Source organism: Oryctolagus cuniculus, chromosome X (assembly GCF_051225735.1).
Source record: "Oryctolagus cuniculus isolate XC-2025 breed Fujian yellow rabbit chromosome X, ASM5122573v1, whole genome shotgun sequence".
Classification (NCBI taxonomy): domain Eukaryota; kingdom Metazoa; phylum Chordata; class Mammalia; order Lagomorpha; family Leporidae; genus Oryctolagus; species Oryctolagus cuniculus.
Window position 1 is genome coordinate 109653199 of NC_142888.1, and position 27381 is coordinate 109680579.

The 27381-nt window shown below is 39.1% G+C and overlaps 1 pseudogene; it reads left to right on the forward strand.

The window, feature by feature from the left end:
- LOC100344611 (RING finger protein 214-like) overlaps nt 1-27381 on the forward strand; it is an 80225-nt pseudogene that overhangs the window by 18636 nt on the left and 34208 nt on the right.

Genomic DNA, 27381 nt, shown 5'->3' on the forward strand with positions numbered 1-27381 from the left:
TCCATAATGTCAGTTGGAGACTCCAATATGTCAATTATAATATTGGATATTGCAATGAGGTGAGACCAATAGAATAATAATGGATAGATCATCAATGAAACAGAATACTTAAATAGTGCTGTAAACCAAATAGTCTTAACAAACACCTATAGAGCATGCCACCCAATAACAGTGGATTACATATTCTTCTCAAAAGCATATAGGACATTCTCCAGGGTAGACTGTTTTCTAAACTGTAAAACAATTCGAAAAAATTGGAGTCATGCCAAATATGTTCTCTGACAACAGTGGAATGCAAGTAGATATCAATAACAGAAGGAAATTTGGAGAAACCACAAATATGTGAAAATTAAACAACATAGCCCAAGAAACACTGGGCTAAAGAAGAAAGCACAAGATAAAGTATTATGAAATTAATGTGAATAAAATCACTACAAAAAGCTGATGAGATGCAGCAAAAGTTGAGCTTAGAGGGCAATTTATAACTATAAAACTTTTATTGGAAACCAAGAGAAACTTCAAATAAGTAATCTTTCCACTTAAGACACTAGGAAAAAAGAGCAAACAAAATCCAAACACACAGAGGAAATGAAATATTAAAAATTAGTAGAGTCTGTTGAAATCTTTACTCAGTATATACTAAGTTGATTTTCTGCATATAAAGATAATTGAAAATAAATCTTGATGAAGAATGGGATGGGAGAGGGAGTGAGAAATGGGATGGTTGTGGGTGGGAGGGAGGTTATGGGGGGAAGCTGCTATAATCCAAAAGTTGTACTTTGGAAATTAATATTTATTAAATAAAAGATGAAAAAATAAAAAAATAGTGCAGAAATTAATAAAATGAAGAATATAAAATAATATAGAAATCCAACACCAAAAATTGGTTCTTTACAATGACAAATAAAATTGGTAAATATTTAGCTACACTGTCCAAGAGAAAAAAATCGTTCTACTAGAATCAGCATTATAAAAGAAATTAAATCTTGTCTTTTGCAACAAAGTAGATCAACTGGAGATTGGCTTAGTGAAATAAGCCAGTCCTCCAAAGACAAAAATCATATGTTTTCCCTGATTTGTGGTAACTTATATCCAGAGTACAAAAAAACTGTAGTGTATATGAGCAAAATGCACATTTTGAGATTGGATTATTGTTTATAGCCCATCTCTATACTCTTCTGGAAGCATGGTTTTTCTACTTGATACCTGTTGAATTCTTTGTTTGGTGGAGGGTTAGGCTGTGATTGTGAAGTAAATTAAAAGTATGCTATTGTGAAAATTAAAAAAAAAATTAAAAATAAGGAGTAGGGTGGGAGTGAGGGAGGGAAGAGAGGATAGGGTGGGACATATATTATGCTCTTAAAACTGTATATATGAAATACATGAAATTTGTTCCCTTTATATGAATTTTTTAAAAATAAAAAGATTGATATTACATCCACTCTTACAGAAATAAAAAAAGATTATAAGGGGATACTGTAAACAATTGTATGTCAAAATTTGGATAATGTAGATGAAAAGGACAAATCTCTAAAGGACACAAAGTGCATAAGCCAACTCTAGTAGAAATAAAGAATTTAATATACTTATGACAAGTAAATAGATTGAATTAGTGATTTTAACAATCTCAAAGCTCAACCTCAAATGGCTTCACTGTGAAACCTCCCAAATATTTTAAGAAGTACTAACAGCACTCTTTCACAAACTTTTCCAAAAACTCAAAGTGGATTTACTTCTCAGCTAGCTCTATGAAACCAACATTATACTGATAATGAAGCCAGATCAAAAGCATCACAAAAAAAATTTAACTGCAAAGCAATATCCTTCATCAATATGGATGCAAAGGTCCTCAACAGATTATTAGCAAACAGAACCTAGCAGCATATAAAAATGCTATACTCTATGAGTAAGTAGGATCTATCTTATTAATGCAAGAATGCTTCAACATACAAAAATCAATGTAATATATCATATTATAGAATAAAGAGAGGAATGGCATGATTATTTCTATATAGGCTAGAAATCATTTGTTAAGACACAATGTCCTTTCATATAAAACACTCAACAAGCTAGAAACAGAAAGGAACTGTCTCAAGATGATAGTGCAAAATCATCAATGAAAAATCTACAGTTGATATTCATTAGCGTTTTACTAGCAGTGACACTTAAAGCTTTCCTCCTAAGATCAGTAGCAAGATAAGGATGTCTCCTCTGACCACTTCTTTTCAACATTGTATTAGAGGTTACAGCCAGAGCAACCAGGGAAGAAAACTGTATGAAATGCATCCAGACTAGAAAAAGAGAAGTTGTCTATAGTCTGTTCTCATATAAGAAAATCACATGTAATTCAGAAGAAAATTATTAGAACTTGTAAATGAACTCTGCAAGCTCTAATCCTAAAATTACAAGAGTAATTCATTAGAACATGTGGCCACTGCTGTGGCGAACTAGGTTAATTCTCTGCCTACGGCGCCTGCATCCCATATGGGCACCGGTTCTGGTCCCGGTTGCTCCTCTTCCAGTCCAGCTTTCTGTTATGGCCTGGGAAAGCAGTGGAAGATGGCCCAGGTGCTTGGGCCCCTGCACCCGCATGTGAGACCAGGAAGAAGCTCCTGGCTCCTGGCTTCAGATCGGCGTAGCTCCGGCCATTGTGGTCATTTGGGGAGTGAACCAATGGAAGGAAGACTTTTCTCTCTGTCTCTCTCTCTCTCTCACTGTCTGTAATTCTACCTGTCAAATGAATAAATAAAAATCTTTTATTTTTTAATTTATTTTTTATTTTTTGGACAGGCAGAGTTAGTGAGAGAGAGACAGAAAGGTCTTCCTTAATAAAAATTTTTTAAAAAAATTCATTAGAACATAGAATTGATATGTAAAAAACAAATTGTAATATGAAGTAAATCCACATTCTGTATTATTTTGTCCTATTTCTAGTAAAATATAGCATATTTTAGATTTCTAATCTATTTATATGTTACTTCTGAAGGGTAGAGTTCACAAGTTATTCAGTATACACATCCATTCTCTACACAGCACATGGTACTTACTTGACATTTGATGATTAAATTTAACAATATAATTTGATAATAAGGCCAAAGATGTTCATGAGGTAGTATTTACCTTGAAGTCTGTAATAGTATATATACAATATATATATACACATATGTGAAGTCTATAATATTAGATATATATTTAAGGAGGGGAGAATACATCTACCTTAGTATATACTTAAATAAGATTATACTGGAAAATAATTCATTGTATTTCTGTACACTATTAATGAGCAATAAAAATTATATTAAGAAAGCAATTCCATTGAAAACAGAATCAAATGAAATAAAATATTAATAACACATTTAACAAAATCGCAAATTTATGCCCTGAAAATGAAAATAATCTTTGAAAAAGGATTTAATGATATCTAAATAAATGGAAAGATACTTCACATTCATGGATTTGAAGATAACATTTTTAAGTGACAATACTCCCCAAATTAATATATAGATTTAAACAAGAATTCTTATAACCCCAGCTGCCTTTATTCAGGAATCCATAAGTTTTTCCTAAAATTCATGCATAAATTCAAGGGTCCAAGGAAAGACAAATCAATCCTGAACACTAAGAACCAAGTGGAGGTCTCACAGTTTCCTATTCCTGAAGTTTAGTGCATGGCTACAGTAATTCATACATACTGGCATGAAAACAGATATCTACATGAGTGGAATAGAATTAATGTTCAGAAATAAACTGGTAGCTTTATGGTAAGTAGAGTTTTGGAAAGTATGCTAAAATAATTCGATGAGGGAGTGAATAATCTTTATAAGAAATCTTATTGGAATTGTTAGATAAATACACACAAATGAATGAAGTTGGACTCTTACCTCTTAATATATGTGAAAAATAAATCAAAACACAAAATGAATAAAAATCTGCATTTAGGATTTAAGTTATAAAACTCTTAGAAGAAAACGTAGATGTAAATCTTTGTAAAATTAGATTGAGCATGGCCGGCGCCGCGGCTCACTAGGCTAATCCTCCGCCTTGCGGTGCCAGCATACCAGGTTCTAGTCCCGGTCAGGGCACTGGATTCTGTCCCAGTTGCCCCTCTTCCAGGCCAGCTCTCTGCTGTGGCCAGGGAGTGCAGTGGAGGATGGCCCAGGCCCTTGGGCCCTGCACCCCATGGGAGACCAGGATAAGTACCTGGCTCCTGCCATCGGATCAGCACAGTGCGCCGGCCGCAGCGCAGCGCGCCGGCCGCGGCAGCCATTGGAGGGTGAACCAAGGGCAAAAGGAAGACCTTTCTCTCTGTCTCTCTCTCTCACTGTCCACTCTGCCTGTCAAAAAATAAAAATAAAAAAAAATTAGATTGAGCAATGGGTTCTTAATTATGACACCTAAAGCACAAGAATCCAAAGGAAAAAGTAATAAAATTTTACTTCATCAAAATTAAAAACTTTCATGTCAAAGGACCCTATGATGAAAGTAAACCCACAGCAAGAAAGGAAACATTTGTAAATCATCATATATCTAATAAGGATCTAGCATTTGGAAAACATAAAGATTGAATACAATGCAACAGTAAAAGGCAAACAATCCAATCAAAAATCAGCAATTAATTTACAGAGATATTTCTCTAAAGAAGGTATACAAATGACCATGACAAGATAGTCAACATCATTAGCCATAAGGAACATGCAAACCACAACTCAGTAAGATACCATTTCACATTCATTAGTATGGATATAATAAAAAAGGGAGACAATAGCAAGTGTTAGAATATGGTGAAATTTGAACTCCCATATATTGCTACTGGGAATGTAAAATGGTGTGGTTGCTTTGGAAAACAAGTTGGCCATTCCTGAAAAAGTTAAATGTAGACTTAATGTACAAATCAACAATTCCACTCCTACGTATATAGCATATATTCCAGAGAAAGGAGAACATATGTTCACACAAATATTCATAGCAACAATATTAATAATACCCTCAAAGTGAAAATGATCCAAATATCCTACAACTGATGATATATAAACAAAATGTGAAATAGCCATACAATGTAATATTGTTCAGCCAAAAATATTGAAGTACTGATATACATACCTGTTACTTGGATTATTAACCTTGGTGACATTATGATGAGTGAAATAATTACACACAAAAGGCTGCATTTTGTATGATTCCATTTATATGAAATGTCAATAATAAGCAAATCCATAGAGACAGAAAGATTATTGGTTTCCAAGGGCTGGGATGAGGAGAGAATAGTGATTGGCTGTTACTGGATATGGAATTTTCTTTTTAGGGTGATGAAAATATTCTGGAATAACATGGTGGTGATGACTGCAGACTTTTGTTAACATACTAAAAATACTGAATCTTATATTTCAAAATGGTGAATTTTATTGTATGTGAATTGTATCTCAAGAAATAAATCAAAAAATGAATCAACAAAGAAATTCTAATGTTAATTAGCAAAATACACAATTCAGTGCTGTCACCGTGGCTCAGTTGGTTAATCCTCCACCTGCGGCACCGGCATCCCATATGGGCACCGAGTTCTAGTCCCGGTTGCCCCTCTTCCAGTCCAGCACTCTGCTGTGGCCCAGGAGGGCAGTGGAGGGTGGCCCAAGTGCTTGGGCCCCTCATCATAATGGGTATAATAAGGACATCCGCATGGGAAACCAGGAAGAAGCACTTGGCTCCTGGCTTTGGATCAGCACAGCACTGTCCATGGCGGCCATTTGGGGAATGAACCAATGGAAGGAAGACCTTTTTCTCTGTCTCTCTCTCACTGTCTATAACTCTACCTGTCAAATAAAAAAAAAAATACACAAATCAAATAGTAATGGAATAAATTACAACTTGTGAGTTGCAGCTAAAGCAATACTTCAAGATAAGATTTAACTTTAAATAAGAATATTAAGTTATTGAAACTAGTGCACAACACAATATAGTTAATCCAAAGTAGGTAGAAGAAAGAAAATGATAAAAAGTAAAAAAAAAAAATACAATAAAATTGTAGTCAAAGAAAAATAGAATGGACCACCAAAACCACAAACTGGTAACTTGAAAAGATAAAATGGACAATACTTGGGAAAACTCATCAAGACAAAAAAGAGAAAAAAGGCACACATGGACAAAAATGGGAGATAAGAAGAAAGAATTAGGATGGAAACAATGCAGACTACTATGAACAACTTTATGCCACTGGAACTGGAAACTTCGATGAAATGGGCAATTTCATAAAAAGTATAAATGACCAAAACAGATTTCATAAATTTGTAACTATTAATACTATTCAGTTTGATATTAACTATTTGAAGGCAAAAAATAGATGGTGGCATGGAGCACATCAATACTGGATGATAATATAGGGGAGTTCTAGAAAATGCTCAAACACCTGAATCTGTATATATGAAATATAGGAAATCTGTATATATGAAATATATATATACATATACATATATATGGATAGCATAACTTCTTTTTTTTTGATAGCATAACTTCTATACCAAAAAGACACATAGGCTATTCAAGAAAGCTGTGCTCTTGGTTACTTATCATTTCCAATGCTAAGTGTATGTCTAAAGTATAAAAAGTCTAACATATGTGTACAAAGTACCCTGTGTACAAAAATGCTCATTACAGTACTATTGGAATTAGTGAAAATGGAGAAACAACTTTGATGTTTCACAGTTGTCGCTCCCCGTCTTCATGGGGGAACGACACAGGACCCTGCGCTGTTCTTTTGTCTGCTCGGCCCTCCCCGGGTTTGCTGCTGGTTCTTCCCGGGTTGGCTACTATCCCTTCCACCTCCGTGGAAGGGCAGTTCCCCCTGGCCGCATTCCCCACTTCCGCAGGGGAGCGGCACACCGCCGGCCGGGTCTCTCGGGGGCTGCACGGGTTCCCTTAGATGTTCCCCATAGATGTTCCTGGTGCATGCCGTCTCTCTCCTCCTTTATAGTCCTCGTCCGCCAATCCTAACTCGGCTGCCCACACGCCGAGTACGCTGCTCTCCAATCAGGAGCAAGTCCTACAGTTTATTGGTTGAACTGGAGGCAGCTGGGTAGAAGCTGTTTTCTCCTCTCCCAGCGCCATACTGTAGGAGAGCAGATGCATAGAATAAGTCTTAATTCCAGTAACAGTCTAGTCCGAGCTGCTCCCCACAGAGGAGAGCAGATGCATAGAATAAGTCTTAATTCCAGTAACTTAGTCTAGTCCGAGCTGCTCCCCACAGATCCCCCTTTCTTTTTATTTTTTTTTTTTTTGGCGTTGATACGCGCCTGTCTTCGGTGTCCCGCAGCACACACTCTGCTCTACTTGCTAGAGTTGCCACAGGTTCTTACAAGTCCTATCAATCAGGAAAACCGAATCCGGGTCCTCTCTTCGCCATTGTGAGGAGGTTTTTAGGCGCTGATGCGTGCCTGTGTTCGGTGCCCTGCAGCGCATGCTCTGCTCTGCCTGCAGGGGACTTACAAAACCTATCAGGCAAACCGAATCCAAGCCTTCTCATTGCCTTATTGTGGGGGAGACTTATTAGTGTTGGTTCGTGCCTATCTTCGGTGACCTGCAGCTCATACTCTGGTCGAGCTTTGCTGGCACTTACCGCCTTAAATCAGGCAGACCGAATCCAAGCCTCCTAATTGTTGCATTGTGGGGAAGCTTTACTGATGTTAATTCGTGCCTGTCTTCGGTGACCTGCGGCTAGCCGCCCAGGTGCTCATCGCCTCACTAATCGGGCAGACCGAATCCAAGCCTTCTAATTGGCATGTTGAGGGGAGGCCTTATTTTTCTCTATTTCTCTATCTCCGGGCATTCCTACTTCTCCCATTTTACTTCTATCTTCCAGCATTCCTATTTTTCTCACTTTACTTCTAAAACTTCTGTTTCTCTTATCCCCGCAGCTTCCCGGCACCTCGCCCCGCCGGCGGGTTCCCGGCTCTGCGCCGCTTCAGCCCGCGCGCCTCTCTCATCTGCGCAGCTTCCCGGCTTTGCGCGGCTCGGCTTTGCGCGCTCCGCGGTCTCCACGCTTAACCCTTTCGCGTCTGAACCACGGCCTACGCCAGCCCCGTTCCCTATCTACTCACGCCCCGTGCTCTCTCTGCACGCGGCGGCTTCCGCGAGTAACACAGCGTAGCTTGCGTCTCCACCACTAGCATTCAATCCAAGTTCCCCGGGCTAGCCTGGCGAATTCAACCCAGCGTACGTCTCCGCCCCACGGTTTGGCTTCCCGTCCTTTGCTCCCCGGGCTAATCAGACGGATCCCAATCTGGCTTACGTCTCAGCTTCTGGTTTCAACTTTTCGCCCCCTATTCCCGGGCTAACTTGAGAACCCCAAAGTGGCTTTCGTTTCCGCCTCGGCCTGCCCCCCGCGGCTTCAATTTCCCTAACATTTTTCTCTACCCGGTATGTTTCCCCAAGCTTTCTTCCAACAATACTCCTCCCTCATTTCTCCTGGCCTCTCCCCACAGTCTGCATCCGAGTCTGTTTGTTCTAGCTTTCACTTTCGCTTTCGACCTTAGAGATTTCTCCCAGCTTCCCCCTGTAGTCCGTATCTGAATCTATGCCTAGGCTTTCAATAGCTTCTTCCGGCACCCTTTTCGTCCGGCTTTTCCCTAGGCTGTTTGCTAGTCTCTCTCTCCGGTATTTTCCCAGTTCTTCCCGTTTCTTCCCTCCTAAGTTTCCTATCCGTCCTGGGTTTCCTATCCGAGCTAGGTTTCCTATCCGTCCTAGGTTTTCTATCCGAGTCACGGCACCATTATGTCGCTCCCCGTCTTCATGGGGGAACGACACAGGACCCTGCGCTGTTCTTTTGTCTGCTCGGCCCTCCCCGGGTTTGCTGCTGGTTCTTCCCGGGTTGGCTACTATCCCTTCCACCTCCGTGGAAGGGCAGTTCCCCCTGGCCGCATTCCCCACTTCCGCAGGGGAGCGGCACACCGCCGGCCGGGTCTCTCGGGGGCTGCACGGGTTCCCTTAGATGTTCCCCATAGATGTTCCTGGTGCATGCCGTCTCTCTCCTCCTTTATAGTCCTCGTCCGCCAATCCTAACTCGGCTGCCCACACGCCGAGTACGCTGCTCTCCAATCAGGAGCAAGTCCTACAGTTTATTGGTTGAACTGGAGGCAGCTGGGTAGAAGCTGTTTTCTCCTCTCCCAGCGCCATACTGTAGGAGAGCAGATGCATAGAATAAGTCTTAATTCCAGTAACAGTCTAGTCCGAGCTGCTCCCCACAGAGGAGAGCAGATGCATAGAATAAGTCTTAATTCCAGTAACTTAGTCTAGTCCGAGCTGCTCCCCACAACAGTAAAGAGTGGATAAGTAAATTAGTCTGTTCACACAACTGTAAAGTAAGTAAAAATGAAAGCTAGATAACTATGTTTATTGGTATGGAATAGTTCACCAAATTTTGTGGAATGGCAAAAGTAAGTTATAAGAAGATAGGATAGTATGATATATAATATTTTAGAAGTAAAGCTTCAACTTGCAGAAACTGATACTATACACCATTAATCGGATATCTACATTTGTAATAGTGGTCATATAAAAGTATGGAATAAAAAGATCTCAAAGACTTGGGTGATTTGACAAGTCAAATACATTTGTGGGCAGGAACATGGTGGAAAAGATAGATAGGAGTGGAGTGGAGTGGGTTTGACAGCTTTGAGTATTCCTTTTTGAAGATTTCCAACTTTCAGAATCAAGTTAATGTTTCACACAAGAGATAAAGAGAGAGAGAGAGAGCGCGCAATAAAATCAACAAAGACTGGCAGAAACCCTAAAATGGAACATAAATTGAAATAAATGAATTTTATCTTTTTTTTTTTTTTTGACAGGCAGAGTGGACAGTGAGAGAGAGAGACAGAGAGAAAGGTCTTCCTTTGCCGTTGGTTCACCCTCCAATGGCCGCCACGGCTGGCACTCTGTGGCCGGCGCACCACGCTGATCCGAAGGCAGGAGCCAGGTACTTACCCTGGTTTCCCATGGGGTGCAGGGCCCGAGTACTTGGGCCATCCTCCACTGCACTCCCTGGCCACAGCAGAGAGCTGGTCTGGAAGAGGGGCAACCGGGACAGAATCCAGCGCCCTGACCGGGACTAGAACCCGGTGTGCTGGCGCCGCAAGGCGGAGGATTAGCCTAGTGAGCCGCGGCGCCGGCGAATTTTATCTTTTTTTAAAAAAGATTTATTTATTTGAAAGGCAGAGTTACAGAGAGGTAGAGGCAGAGGCAGAGAGAGAGAGAGAGAAAAAAAAAAAGTCTTCCATCTGTTCGTTCACTCCCAATTGGTCACAATGGCTAGACCTTCACTGATCCAAAGCCAGGAGCCAGGAGCTTCTTCTGGGTCTCCCACACAGGTGCAGGGGTCCAAACACTTGGTCCATCTTGCACTGCTTTCCCAGGTCAGAGCAGAGAGCTGGATCGGAAGTGGAGCAACCAGGACTTGAACTAATGCCCACATGGGATGCTGGCATTTCAGGCAATCGCTTTACTTACTACAGCACAGCATGGGCCTCAAACATTATCTGTAAATGGACAGAATAATTGTACTGGAGTGGAAAAAGACAACTAACATGAATAACTTTTTTCTTCCATGCTTGGGAATTTATTGGCTGTTTAGAGGATCAGGACACAGACCTTTTGGAAAACTGTTCAGATTAATATACATAGCAAAAATCTGAAAAGCTAGATAATTGTAATTCTTCTCTAAATCATTATTTCAGTGACTTTTCCCCTTAAAATTTGGAGACTAAACAGTTTTCTCAATGAAATACCAGTTCAAAAATTACAGGCTAATTTTCCTTAAGAGGATATCACCAATACCTTCAAATAATTGATAATCTGGTATATTATAAACTACATTAATCCACAATTAAATATCATGCATACTAGATACACTAGATACACAGATTTTCAACCTTTCACAGCACATAATGAAGATACTAGGGAAACTGGACTACCACAAACAAATATGTAACCAACTGCACAGAATTCTGATTGGGAGAGCCAAGCAGGAACAAGTTTCCTTTAAGAAACATTTCTAGTGGAAAACAACCTGGGAATAGAAGCAATTGTAAATATTCAAGACATAGTAAATGCATGTCTATGATTCTACATTGCCCTCCAGTATGCTTTATATTACCAGATGTAAAAACTCTCTCCTTCCAATCTATGGAATGTTGAGTTGACACCCATGACAGTCAAAACTTCCCATAATTCAATGTTTCGCTATCTTCTGATTGTCATAGAAATAAAAAAAGAACAAACAATGATTTCACCTCTTAAATAAAAACATTTTATAACCACATGTGATGAGGTAGCATTCTCTTCTTCTTACACAAGTGCCTAGAGCTGCTATAAAGCTTGTATTTACAAAATAGTTGATGAGACTAGTCTGTGTTAATCAGACTTGTCTTCTTTATCTCCTGCTTCTTTGGAGGCTTCCCTCTCCTCTATTTGTGTTCTCAGTTTCTGCAGTTAAATCTTCAGTTTATTCCTTACTCTTTTTGCAACGTTTGCCCTTCGTTCCCCCTTTTCCCTTTTGTTTCGTTTCCCTGTTCCCTTTTGCATTTTTGTTTTGTTTTGTTTAAGGATTTATCTTTTCCTGTTGCCTTTTCTGACTTCCTTTCCACTTTCATAGGGGCAGGGTTATCTAAGAACCTTGCAGATCTCCTCTTGAGCTCTTTCTTTGTGCCAAGAGACTTTGCAAAGCTGGGTTACTTGGCTGCTACTGCTACTATTACTCTCACCCTCAAATAACTTTTGAACATAGTATTGGACAATGCAACCTTGAAAATAATTGAAACATAGTTGATAATAATTCTAACATAGTATTGAACTCTAGTTTGTAGGCTTCTTTTCCTCAGAGGGATAGGTTAGTTATACTGAAGTCACTTTCTATGTATTCTAGGATTGACCAAACTAAGTAAATAAGCAAGTATTGTGGATAAAAGAAACCAAGTTTCTTATAATTAGAACAAGGAGTTACAAATACGGAAAATGGGAAAATATAATGGACTCTGCAGTGTATCAGTGCGAATTCATGGATTTAAATACAGCTAGAGATAAGTGTGTAGATAAACATGTATGAGGAGTTTTCAAAAAGTTCATGGAAAATACATATTACAAACAAACTGTGCATGGATTTAAAAAATTATTGCACCAAAATCAATTTACGTTTTAATTCCATTTTCTGGCGAACTCTTTGAAATTCTCTCATATGTGCCTCTGTGTGTTTGTGTCTATGTCTGTATCTTATATTTTCTACCTTTATCAGCTGCAAGTGCCTGGAAACGATGATGCCCAGGAAGCCATGGGCACACCTAGCACCCACATCTTGGTTTCTAAGTATTCTAAGGAATAAAGACTCCTTGGAGAAATGGTTGTCCTTGAGGCTGGGGCTGGAAAGGAACAAAATGAGTCTGTAATATCCTAGTGTGCCAGAAAGTAGAAGAAAGAAAGACACAAGCAAACAAACAAAAATCTGATGTCTGGTAGAGATATGTTCAAAGGAAACAAAAGCCATACTTAAAGGACTTCCATTTGACCAAATCAGGGATATTTTGATCTTCTAAGTGAATGATAGTAAAGGATTTCATTCCACTAAATAAAATAAGAACATATGAGTTCACACTGGTATAATAAATAAATATACAATAAATAAAAGAAGAAGTGGAAGGTCTTTTTAGAATAGAAAGTCAACCAATAAATGAAGAAGTGATGATGGAACAATGATGAAAAATCATCATTTGGCAACCATCATAGTAATAACTGTTCAAAACAAAAATCAACTAAATCTATTATGTAAAAATTTGAGGACTAACAAGATATTTTCACTGTTTTAAAATATCTTCTTATAAGAAATATATTAATTACAAAGGGGAAAACTAGTCACTTTGTCACAAGAAAACTCTGATAGATATCACTTTAACCAATGGCCAAAGCTAACATCTCAAGGGATGGGAGTGAAGGACATCATGTACCTCTTGATATGATTCACTGAGAAGAATCCAACATCACCTCAGGGTTGTTTCTGCTGAAAGATCATAATCTGCATATAATCATAAGTAAGCATCAAACCAATCCAAACTGAGGAATATTTTATAACTGGTCAGTACTATTAGAAATGTCAGTGTTTGAAACCCAAAAACTGTGTTTCACTTTAAAGGATACTAAATATATATGAAAATGGAATGCATCACATTTTGGATTTGTTATAATAGTATAGTATGACAGTTGGCAAAAAATGAATACTGTAGAGTAAATAAATAAATATGTTAAATTTTAAAAATTTATTTGAAAAGCAGAGATATAGAGAGGCAGATAGTGACAGAGAGAGACAGAGACAAAGAAACATCTCAGATATGCTGGTTCAACCCCAGCCCCTTGAATGTCTACAACAACCAGGTGTTAGCCCAAGGTGAAGCCAAGATCCAGGAATTCAAACTAGGTCTCCAGTGAGAGTGGCAGGCACTCAACTAAATGGGACATCACCCGCTGCCTCTCAGGGTATGCATTAGCAAGAAGCTGGAATCAGGAGTTGAGCCAAGAATCAAACCCAGGCATTCTGGTATGGGATGTGGACATCCCAAGCAGCTTCTAAACTGTTAAGCCAAATGCCAGTCCCACATGTATAAATGTTAATTTACTAATTGTATTTTTATTTTACAATTCTTTATTTGAAAGGAAGAAGGGGGTGGCAGGAGAGAAAGAGAGAGCTCTTCTATCCACTGGTTCACTCCCTAAATGCCCATGATAGCTATGCTTGGGTCAGGAGTCAGGAACTCAATCTAGGTCTCCCACGTGGGTGACAGGGACTCAAGAACTTGAACCATTACCTGCTGCCTCTCAAGGTATTCATTAGCAGGAAGCTGGATAAGAAGTGCAGCCAAGACTCTAACCCAGGGACTCCAATTTGGTATGAAGGTGTCCCAACTGGCGTCTTAACTGCTGTGCCAAATATCTGCCCCAATTTACTAATTTTGGTCATTATATTGTTGGTTATGCCCAAGAATCTCTTTGCTTTTGGTAAATACACAATGAAGTATTTGGGAACAAAAGAGCATCATGTCTTTAACTTCTACCTAATAATTCCAAAATACAAATAAAATAATCCACATATGAATAATAGGTATATAATGTGCATATGTGTATATACATGCACACATATATAACATACTACATATTCTACATATACATTTGTAGAAATGTTCCTACCACTCAGAGGTAGTCCAAGGAATGAAGAGAAAATTATGGAAATGTTAAGCAAAATCCTTGGTATGTTATAGATGCTCCATGTGTGATAGCTAGTGTTACCATCACTGGCACTTGAAACAGTTTCTTTACTTCTAAAGTGGGGTTAAAAATGCACACTTAGAGAGTCTGTGGGAGGATTAACTAAGATAATGCTTGTAAAAATTATATATGAGCTCTACTGTTCTTTGAAAAAAAGTAAACATTACTAAATTTGGTATTCAATTTTATAAACACTTCCGTAGTTCTACTGAATAGCAATATTAACTCATTTAACATCCACAGAAATCCTACTGATGTAGATGCTATTACAATCACAGTCTCACAGATAAGGAAACTGAAGAACAGAAAGGGTAAGTAACTTGCCCAAGGTCATAGAACCAGTAAATGACAGATTCAGGCTTTGCATTTGATCTCACTATAGCCTGAATTCTCAACACTGCTCTGCTAATTGTCACTTCTTCTTTCACTTCATTTAATTGTATATAGTCTAACACTTCCAGTTTTCAAGAAGAAGCATCAGATCAGTAATATTCTAGGATTTGGTGACAATTTATGTCACTTAACACAGTGCTTGCTGTTCTTGGGCTCACATAATTTTTATACCTACTTTTTTCATAATATATATCATTCTGCTACTCTCCTGTAAAACTATGCAGAAACTTTATCAGTTCCACTTCTTCTGAATCCTCCCCAGACCTAGACATAGTGGTCCACATGTGACACAGAATAATGATTTTATACAAGAAATGGAGCATAATGTTTTCCACTCTGTTTCCAGACCCATTTCTGAAAATTATCAGCTTTTGCTCAGTAATTTGAGCGGCTAAGCTATTAGGCTGCCTGCCTTGAACAAAACTGGTACTCTCCATCCTGTCTCCAGGCAAACTATTAAAATAGGACTCTGAAAGTGATTTAGAGGGAGTCTAGAAATAATTTTCTTCTCTTCTACTTTTGGCTTTGCTTTCTTCAGTTGGAACTGGATGATGATTATTATTCCTTCAGTTATATATGTTTAAACACGATAAATAATTTCTGGAAAGGTGACAGCAGATTCATAATAGCTTTTGGAGTTTATAAGAAATGCTATGACAGTACAATTTCTAACTTTCACAAAATTCTAAAATAGGAATTAAATGTTGGCAAACTTGCTCCCAAATGCTGGCTTCATAATTCTACCACTTAGCTCTTCTCACAATGGATTCATCCTTCAGTGAATGAACTGACAGATATACCAGGCAATCAAGGCTACAAGTAACAAATCATTCTTATTCTTAAAGCCTGTTACGAAACGCTTGTGTTTTAACGGTTTCTCTTTTAGGAAATTAGGAAGTGTGTTTGTATTTGCATCATCACTGTTAAGGTAATAACAGCATTAAATGAAAGTGATAGGAAAACTGCAAAAAGGAAAACATCTACAACAGTGGTGTGCTGAAATGCTGGCCCACATTTCCCTGAGAATCTGTTAATTTTTCTTCATTTTTTTCCTTTTTGTTCTACAGATTGTGTACCCTCTGTTGATCTATCTTCAAGTTTGCTATTTCTTTTTTCTGCAATATCAACCCTGTCTGAACTTCTATGGTGATTTTTTCATTCCAAATATGCAACTATTATCCAACTCCACAATTTCTAGTTGATTCTTTTGAAGAATATCTACCTATTTACTATATTTTTAATTTCCAAATCATTGTCATCGTACCTTCCTTTAAGTCTTTAAGCAAGGTTTCCCTTAGTTATTTTAAGATATTTATAATAGCTGCTTTAGTGTCTTTTTCTGATAAGACCAAAATCTAAGCCCCTTCAGAGGCAATTTGTATTGCCTTCTTTCCCCTCCTGTGAATGGGTCACAGTTACTTTTTATTTTATATGTCTTGCAATTTTTAATTGAAAACTGGACATTGTAGACCATTTACTGTAGCAACTTTGGATACTGATTGTGTCCATGAAGCTTCCACAGTACATTGAGAGGTCTTTATGTTGCTTGGGGAAAGCTTTCAAGCCTGTCCATGTTCTGTCCTAATTGCTTTTCAGTGGCCACAGTCTATCACATGCTCAGTCTTCCTCACTGAGCAGATATAACTACGATGCTAGAAGGGATCTTCTTAAACATCTCTTTCTCTATTGAACTTCTGGATCCTCTGCTATTTTACTTTTATTGTGGGGTTTCTGGGATCTCTTAATTGGTCCTCACTAAGATCTCCAACGTTTTCAAGAACACCCATAGGCTTGGAATTCTCCATAGACTGTTCCAAGTGAAGTTAGTTACCTCAGACAGAGCTATGGAGCTCTTCACCTTTAGGGCCACTGCCCTAAAGCTGGGGCCAGGGATCACCTCTTCCTGCAGGAAGAATACCACCCTATGAGGTTGGTAATGGAGGGGTTTTCAAACCCTGGCTTGCATCTTCCTGGCATTGAAGTAATCCTAACAGCAAGCTGAGGCTGGGATGACCTAGGTGAGGGCTCTTGGCTTACTACACCTGGAATGGAGCTGCTGCCTTAAAAGTGGAGGCTTCATGGGGGAAGAGGGTCCCACACCTGCCTAGACTATTGCTTCTGCACCATGGTGCAGGAGGAATGAGAAACACCTGCATTCTCATCCTCCCAGAGTGAAAGCATGACGTCAGACCAGGATCTGTGGAGAGAGGAACTCTTGTCTTCTTGGTTACACATTGCCTGGGTTAGAGTTTCCAAAGTATGGAGCTGAAAGGAGTGGGTAAGATGTTCAAAGTTTTCTCTGTAAATTAGTAAATTAGTAATCATTAGTAAATTTACTTGGATGACTATTTCTCCATTTCTATGTGACCTCAACACAATAACTACAGACTTAAAATGATCGTTGTATATGATTTTCAGTGGTTCCATTTTTTTTCTGGAGAGAGGATTCACTGAGCTCCTTTAAGCCATCATTCCGGAAGTCCCACTTTTCCTCATTTTTTTTTTTTTTTGAATAGAGGAAGTAACTGAAGCACAGAGAAATTGGGAATTGTCTATGATGGTGATGGGGCTAGAACCAAATTTCAGTGTTTTTCTACCTTCCCAAATGCTTCAGATAAATTGGTCAGTTGTTTGCCTCTCTGCTTTTGTCATAGCTGAGTAGAAGTGATCCACACAAAGGGCTAAAATTCAAAGCAATGCGTTGTCATGTGACTTTACTGTGTCCTTGCTGCTTGTCCTTTTTGCTCTGTTAATCTTCCTTCCCCCCTCTTCATCTCCCACTTTCCTCTGGAACATACTAGGGGGTCCATGAGCAGTGGTGAAATTTCCAAAACAATTACTCTACTGACATAGCACACATAGCATTAGGCTTTCTGGCGAGTGTTGCCTTATCAAATTTTGAACTGGTGGGCTGGCAAATTTCCTGGTTGGTTATTTTCTGGGCATTTTGAGAATTCTTGTGGAATCTGTTTCAGAATCCACAAAATGGGAATAGTAAAAATCTACAGAAACTTGCAAGGAATGGGTGTAATCAGCAGCGTGTAGAGGCTGCAATGAAGAATCAGTGTGCAGCAGCTTTCTTTCCATCTTAGTATCAGTGCTGTTAAAGACAAGTTGGTTACCAGGGTTTCATTCACTGTTACTTTTCTGCACATCGTTGCTTAGTTTCTGTCCCCTGATGATATCTGTTGGATCATTATGTTGTTCAATTGACGCACATCCTTAATACTTTACATAAGACTGTGCTTTACCTAATATTAAATTTAGTACTTTACATAATAGTAAAAGGGCAGAACTGCCTTGGAGGTAGATAGAATCTAGATATCTGGTCATTTTGTCCTAGTTTGTGAATTTGGGGTCCCTACTTCCATATAGCTTCTTGCCTGTTTGTTTAGCTGTCCTATTAACCTCTATTATCAGACCATCTAGAAATAGTGAATTCACTAATTTAGTAGTCTGCCGTTCAAAGGCCAATTGCTTTATGTAAGTGTTTTAAAAGATTCATATCCTTCCAGACGTAAGCAATCCAGTAAATCTGTCCAGTCTAAGTGTGTTATGATTGGATTGGATTAACCTCCTTCCATTAAAAGAGAAATGCAGAGCTGTATGCTTCAGACAAGGTGCACTGGTTAATGTCCATCAGGGATCAACAAAGTAGTTGCTTGCTTGTAGGCTGACATTTTGTTTTCCAGTCCCAGAATTTGTTCATGAAATTGTTATGAGCCTTGGAGTCTTCTCAGAGTGGCTAAGGGGTGTGTGTGTGCGTGTGCGCGCTTGCTTTTGGAGAAGACTGAATGCAGCCTTGAATGTTCATAGAGAGGTTATGACAAGTCAGCAGAGATCATAATAGTAGAGACTTGTCTTGTGTCTATAATGTTGTGGCCCTATTTCAAGTGCTTCATAAGTTTATCAATTCATTAATGCTTACAACAGTGCTATGAGGTAGTTATAGTTACTATGAGGATACTGAGGCACAGAAAAGTGATTTGCAATGGTTAAATGGAGTTGGTTTACAAACTAACATGAGCTAGCTTCAAAATTGATGCTGTCAGTGACTATGCTGCCTCTTGGATATCATGTCTGTGAAAAAGCATTCAAATGGCTATTACCCTTAAAGCTGGATCCTTCATCCAAGTGGCCTAGGCAAAATCTCCTACCTGAGCAAACAGCAAGATTTACTGCTCCTCTTGAGTCTGGCCACTGGCATTGGCTACCCAACTTAACAAGGATCCCTCCTCTTCCTGGGGAAAGTTCTGCTGTCTGACTCAAGGACTTCTTGTCATCAACTCCATCAGGACAGAGGCCTCTGGAAGGGTGACTGGTGGAGACATTGCTGCAAATATAGTTTAGTTCTGGAGAGCTGCTGAGTGGATTTTTGTAAGGTGAGGAGCAGAGGATGGACTGAGAGCTTAGAAGCTTCCCAAAGCAACGCTGGGATTATACCCATAAGAAGAAAAGCAGGAAAGAGAGGTTGACACCAGGGCCCAATCCTCAGGACCACTCTGAGGTCTGCACACATGTGAGAACATCTGTCTCTCTAACTAGAACCTGAGGAGAAATGACAGTGAGAGCAGGAAGCCGGAGTACCATATATATCTGAACTGGACCTTAGGGAGGATTCCTGACTGTGGATTGCTACTGGACAGTCTATGTGTCTTCAAACACATGAGATATAGTTTCAAACATCTGTAAGTGTCGTTTGCCTGTTTCAATGGATCTACATGCATAGGATGCATTCTATTTGTGTAGAATGAAGAATTATGAGGCTAGTTGCTCTCGTTTATTCCTTTAATAATTTTATTAGGATTTACTTTATTTATAAGTCAGAATTACAGAGAGAGAGGGAGAGATGGGGTGGAGAGAGAAACAGCGAGAGCGAGAGAGAAGAGATTCCATCTGCTGGTTCACTTCCCAAATGGCCACAATGGGTGGGACTGGACCAGGCTGAAGTCAGAGGCCAGGAGCCAGGAGCCAGGAGCCAGGAATCTTTCTGAGTCTCCCACATGGGTGCAGGGGCCCAAGCACTTCGGTCGTCTTCTGCTGCTTCACCTGCTTTCCCAGGTGCATTATCAGGGAGCTGGATTGGAAGTGGAGCAGCTGGGCATGAACCTGTGCCCAAATGAGATGCCAGCATCCCAAGCGGAGGCTTTACTCACTATGCTGCAAGACCAATCCTGACTTTTGTCTTTTCTTTTATAAAGATTTTATTTATATATTTGAGAAGCAGAGTTATGGAGAGGAAGAGACATAGGTAGAAAGGTCTTCCATCTGCTGGTTCACTCCCCAAATGGCTACAACAGCCAGAGCTGGCCAATCCGAAGCCAGGAGCCAGGAGCTTCCTCCTGGTCTCCAACATGGGTACAGGGGCCCAAACACTTGGGCCACCTTCTGCCAACTTCGCAGGCCATAAGGAGAGCGCTGGATTGGAAGAGGAGCAGCTGGAACACAAACCGATGCCCACATGGGATGCCAGCCCACTACTCCACAGCGCCAGCCCTCTCTTTCTAATGTAAGCATTTAGCACAATAAACATCCTTGTACATAGCTTTCATGACATCACACAAATTTTTATATGTATATTTTCTTTTCAATCAGGTCAAAATCGTTTCTAATTTCTCTTGCATTCAAGGAATAATTGATCCTAACATCCTCATTTTAATCCATTTCAGCTGCTGTAGAAAAAAAAAATAACCATGGATTTGGTGGCTTACACATAACAGAAATTTATTTCTCACAGTTACGGAGGCTGAGAAGTTCAAGATCAGGGCACAGAATCAGTGTCTAGTAAAGTCCCACTTCATGGTTCATAGGTGGCAGTTTTCTTGTGTCCTCACATAATGGAATGGGGCCAGTATTTTCTCTGGCATCCGTTTGATAGGGCACGCATTCCTTCATAAGAGTTCTGTGCTCATAACCTAATCACCACATAATATTTCTACCTTCTAATACCCTCCCATAGGGAATTAGGCTTCAATGTGTGAGATGTTGGAGGACACAAACAGCAAACTCTAGCAGTTCATCTATAAGAGAAGCACAAGAGACAAACTGGACAATATCTTCAACATATTCAGAAAGATCTTTAATAATGATATCAGATCAGGCACCCACAGTACCAGTCAAATCATATCATTTCTTTGCTCAAAACCATGGTATTCTGATGTCTCTGGAAAAATCTCAGGTTCTTTTGCTTTAAGAATGTGAGAGTCCTGTGATTTGACACCTGCTCACCTTTCCAGCCTTCTTGCAACTCTTGAAAAAAATGGATTAGCCAAATATTCCTTCAACCTGCCCTACAATGAGTCTTCCCAGATTACATTTCTATGAGGTCATCTTTTCATCACCCTGAATTCTCAAGCACTTTTGCTAGTCTTCTATTGCTTCCATGTCAAATTGCCACCCACTGAGCATCTTCAAACAATACAAATTTATGCCCTTCAAATTCTGTAAGTCAGAAGTCCAGGCAGGCTAGGCTGGTTTCTCCACTCCAAGTTTCACGAGACTGGAATCAATGTGCTTGCCAGCTGGGCTCTTACTTGGAGACTCTGGGAAGAATTTTCTTCCAAGATCATTTAGGTTGTTGGTGGAATCCAGTTTCTTGTGACTTTAGGACTGAGGTCCCTATTTCTTTCTCGCTGTCTTCTGAGGTCCCCCTTGGTGCCTAGAGCACTCCATTCCTTGGGCCTCTAATCCTCCTCAAGCTTGGAATCTCTCTGACTTTGCCTTCTACTGAATCTCTCTTATATCAGCCAGAGAACCTTCTCTACTTTGAAAAACCCATGTGATTAGATTTGGCTCACCCAGATCATTCAGGAAGATCTTCTGTTTCAATGTGTATGATTTCATTTCCATCTGAAAAATCCTTTTTGCTATGCAAAGTAGCATATTCCTGTAATCAGTGTATTAAAGTATAGAACTCTACTTGATCCTCATTTCTTATCTGATATTTCACCTGTTTGCATGTATGATTTAACTCCTTTTCTAGACTTGTGAGTCCCTGGGAAACAAAAGATTTATCTTATTTATCATCATATTATGAAAAATGACTAGTACTGGTTATGTAGTAAATAATCATTATTTTCTGGCTGAAGGAATAAAGCATAATAATTATCCACAAAAGCTGTAAGGTGTATATAGCATGGATTCTTAACTCACTGGAGATATTGCTGCGTAACTACAGCCATAGGGTAAATCCTATAATGTTTAGTTAGGCAAGATAGGAACTGAAATGTGTTTTGATACTAAACTGTGTGGCAGATAATTCTGTTTCTTTTTCCAGTTAATCATCCCAAATTTCTCAGATCCACACTCACATGTTTTCCTCAAAATATGGCAATTATTCTACTTTCCAAAATATATCTATCTTCCTTATTTCTTCCTTTCAAACTGCTTTAACTATTATTTCTGAACCCTGTTAAAATGACAATGCAAATAATGAGAATGTGCTTTGACAAGCATGACTTTAACAAGAAAGCATCTATTATTTTACTATCACACATAGTTCTGATTTTCACATAAGTTCTGGAGTTTTTAATCATTTTAGAATATGACAGTGGTTACTATCCCAAATGGGTGAAGGTATATGTAGGAGGAAGGTAGTCAGGTAATAGGAAGTAACATGAAATTACCTAAATGTAGATTCTGAAGGAACTGGTTAAATAAACTATGGTATAGAGCCGGCGCCGTGGCTCAATAGGCTAATCCTCCACCTTGCGGCGCCGGCACACCGGGTTCTAGTCCCGGTTGGGGCGCCGGATTCTGTCCCGGTTGCCCCTCTTCCAGGCCAGCTCTCTGCTATGCCCAGGGAGTGCAGTGGAGGATGACCCAGGTGCTTGGGCCCTGCACCCCATGGGAGACCAGGAAAAGCACCTGGCTCCTGGCTCCTGCCATCGGATCAGCGCGGTGCGCCGGCTGCAGCGGCGGCCATTGGAGGGTGATCCAACGGCAAAGGAAGACCTTTCTCTCTCTGTCTCTCTCTCTCACTGTCCACTCTGCCTGTCAAATAAATAAATAAATAAATAAATAAACTATGGTATATTCACGTGCACCTTCATCCATTAATAGGAATGAGGTGAATCCATGTGTGCAGAGATAGAAACATCTTTTGTTGTATCAATGGCATGATCCTATCCCCACCCCCAATTTTTAATTAAGTTAGAAAAACAAGATCCTCAACACCATTTTAAATTTTTTTATTTCACAAGTGCATGATACTTGCTGTGTTCCAGAAAATGTTTCAGATGTTCCAAATGTTTGCCCCTCATCCTGACTCTCTCATATAGTACCTACACAATTTAATTTGTATATTAAACTTGTATTTATTCATTTATTTGCAAGGCAGAATGTTGGGGGGGAGAGAGAATAATTTCTCAGTTGATCAGTAGAACTTTTTTTTCAAAAAACTGTAAAGTCAATGAGTTTCAATTGGGGTACCTGTCCCCATCTTGGGCCTCTCTCACCTTGTCTGCCTCTTGCACACAACTGTTCAATGTTTTCCCTGTGAGGCTCCCAATAACATGTATCCCAGGACCGTCCAATGGGATTTTCTCTCAAACAACCTCACTGTAAAAATGAACCTGCCCCATATTTCTTTCTCACAACCTGTAGTTCTCACCTAGCCATGAAGGGGGATATTTTAGCCTTATTTATTTTTCTTTTCTTTTTTTTTTTTTTAGGTTTCTCTTTTTTTTTTTTATTTATTTAATGAATATAAGTTTCCAAAGTATGAATAATGGATTACAATGGCTTCCCCCCCATAACGTCCCTCCCACCCACAACCCTCCCCTTTCCCACTCCCTCTCCCCTTCCATTCACATCAAGATTCATTTTCGATTATCTTAATATACAGAAGATCAGCTTAGTATACATTAAGTAAGGATTTCAACAGTTTGCTCCCACCCAGAAACATAAAGTGAAAAATAATAGATGATTTTTTAAATGATGATGAAATCAGATCAGACCTATTGTCATGTTTAATCCCAGTGAGAGTCAAGTTGGGAGTTGATAGTTTCTTTTTTTTTTTTTTTTTTTTTTTTTTACACAGGATCAGTTTAGTATGCATTAAGTAAAGATTTCAACAGTTTGCACCCCCAGGGTTTCACTTGTTGTTCTTGGTAGCAGCCATTTTCTTTCACTTTCAGGGAGACCAGTAGGTCCTCCTGAAAAATATAGTTTCAGAGCAGGTGTTAGCTCTTGTATATGCAAAGGAGCTAATTGCGGGGTGGTTTCAGAACTCTTTTGAGTATTTCATTCCAATGAGAATACTGTGATGTAGTCTTAATAAAATGTTAATAAGTGGCTTCTGACTTCAGGGATGGAAAGTACCATCATAGGTTATGAAACACCTGTGATAGGTTGTATGTGGAATTTAATGTTCAACTTCAAACATAAATAAACTGGCTGCAACACACCATTTCATCTAATGATGGCTTCACTTTTTATTTAATAGTCAACTCCTGCAATCTTTATTGCCCTCTTCAATTTACCACAGAAAATTTTCGACCTCTACCTTTGGTCTGAGGTAAGCATCTTTTTGGGGAGAGAGAACGCTAACCTCCACTATAAATGTTAAAATCTGTTTCTAGACAATTGCAACCTATATAACAAACTTTCTCAAAGCACAAAGTTACAACTTATTGATTTCCAGCAATAATAAAAACACTAGACCCTCAGATTTCATTAGCATTGGATTTGACCAGTGTGTCTTTCAGGATTACTTTGAGAGAAAGGAGAGTGTTCCTGAACAAAGTACTAGATTTCTCAAGGATGAAAGAAAAAATCCTAAAGGGGACTATAACTGTTTCTTCCACAAGTGCAGATTCCAGTAAGAGTGATTGATGCTAAAATTACCAAAGGCCATGATATTCATACGTTTCATTCATATATAAATATCTAAATTTCCAAATTTATATGTAGAAATGTCAGGATATCTATAGCTAATCTTTCTTTATATATGTATACATACATATGTACATATACATATACGTCTATATATTTCACATTATAAATCCAAGCTATATAATATACCTTAACAACTCCAGAAGAATTAGTCACCAAGACATTCAGTGAAAATTAGGGAGGATTTTATGTCTTATTTTATTTTTTATATCATCACATCCTATTTACATTATTCTTTGATGTGGTAATAGGATATAGATTATCTTCAACATGCTTGTCCATGACATTGTGTAAAAGGAACCCCACATTGGAAGAAATCATTATTGTACTTGGAGTTGCAAGAATGTTTTACTCTGCTATGACTGTTGTCTCATATTATATTTTTTAAAAACTCCTTGAATCTTATTGAACCAGACTTTGTGCATAGAGTTGGCTTGTGTCACTGTATAGTTTGAAAAATTTTGCAGCCACAAAAAAATGAATTACTTCCTTAAGATGAACAAATAAACATGCATTTGGCTCAACTTACTTAGCAGGTCTACAATGAAAGAGAGCTAAGAGCAGAACCTTGAGAAACACCAGCATTGTGAGAAACTGTGGATGATCAAGTAGGAGAGGTTAGAGGGGGAAATCAAGAACCACAAAGAAGGATAGGAAGAGAGAATTCCGTGTACTCTGATGGGCCAGTGATGTCAAACATTCCAGAGATGTCAAGTAAAATGTAACTAACTAGGTCTATTGGATTTGTACTAGTAGGAGGTGGGGGAAATGGAGACAGCTGATGGATTTGGTACGAAGCATTTCCCTGAGTGGGAAATGATACACTGCAGCTGCTTATGCAGTGAGCTGGAGATACAAAAATGTACATGATGAATATACTGTTCAAGAAGTTTAATTACAAAGGTGAAAACATCAAGGCGGCAGCTAGAAGAGCTCATGGTGTTCTAGACTGGCAATGCCAGGAGGGCAGGGATTGTGTTTGTCTTGTAACACCAAGATCCCAGCCAAGACCTCCGATTGTATGTACTTCTGTGTTTTTCTCCATGATATCAATCTAATTGGAATCATCCTCTAAAGACTCTTAGTGGCAAATTATGAGGAGACAAATGGTTGGTAACCCTAAACTGTTTAAACTTACTAGTGATTGGGCAAGAAAGAAAGGTGTTTCATTTTAAACAACTGTGTATTGCTTAAGCCACCCAGTCTATGGTATTTTGTTATGGGTAGCCCACATTGATTAATACAGACCTCTGCTGAATTTTTTATTCAATGAATGATTGAGTCAGAAAATATGTGATATAAAGTAGAGAGAAATATGAAGGTTCTGATATGGAAGATCTAGGTAGGAAGCTTAGTTAAGACTAGGTGAGCTGGCAGATGTTACTGATAATTTCTGCCTTCAGTTTTACAAACTCCACCGCTTACCTGTCAGTGCAACATGACCACTTTCCCATGATGCACCAGTATTCCAACAGGGATCAGGAAGGAGCAGATGCCATGATGACCACATGGAAGTTAAACTCCACATGGAGGCACCATGAAGCTCTCAGAAAGCCTCACAGCACACTAGCCTCCACCCAGACTCCACCCCATTTGTATATCCAATTGGGGGACCACCCCCTATCCCGTAAAACTGTTACATATGGGAATGGACCTTTGCTTTTTGGTTTTCAGCCCTTGGATTTTGATTCCTTTTCTGGCCTCCTTCCATGATTTGTCCTCATAGGCAACTCTCTAGCCCACTCATGACAAGTATCTCTCCCAATGTGGTTGTCCACACTTCATGTGTAAATGCATGTTCATTCTCTCACCTTTAAATGAGTTCTGCTCTCACTTGTGCACTGTGTTTATGTCTCTGCTTTGAATTCTTATCTCTGTGGCTGCAAGAACTTGGGATAAAAACTGACATGCTTATTTCCATAACTGTTCTTGGAAAAATGAGGAAAAATTGAAATAAAAGGTAACTTTATTTTGGCACATAATATTGGAAACCCATGAACAAGTTTTTTCATAATGTGCACTTTCCAGAAACTGTTTGAAGTACCCTCAAAAATATAGAAATGTGGGCGGGGCTAGATGATAGAGGGCTTTGAATTCCATATATGAAATGTATTATTCTAGAAAATTTTTGAATACAGAAGTGACAATATACAGATATTTAAGTGAAGAGTCCAAATTTAATCATCCTGGATTTTACTGAGTGCATGTGAAATGCACACAAAGGAATCTTTCCAAAGTTTGGGGAAATGCCACCAATGAACAAACTCTGGATGGATTTCAAAATTTTTTACACCGAAATAAACTTCATTTTTAATAGCATTTCCACAAACTTCTGGGAATTTCCCTCGTACTTCTTTCATTCTGCTCACAGTATCTCCAGCCAGTTGCTGAGAGGCAATGAAACAGACCAGTTCTGCATTCAGACAGACTTGCAGATTTGACTCTGCCACCAACTCATGGTATGTCCTTACTGAGCCTCTGTTCCATCATCTGCAAAATTAGACTTCAAGAAGTTAGGGAAATAATGCTACAAAATATTTGACAGTGATATGTGCAAAATGCATGTTGGTCTTTATCACCATTATTTTGGGAGACAATGGGGAAGTCCTATCGGTGTATTCTCTCTCCAAGGACTACCTGCTACTCAGAGTTTTATATGTTCTGAGGTGGCAATGGTGGGGATCCTTTTAACCATTCCGTTAACTGCCTCTTAAACAATATACAAGGCAACTCACGTGAAGAATTGGGGTGATGAGAGAAATTAGTTGTAACTAAAAGCTTGATTAGCACTGCTTCCTCACAAAA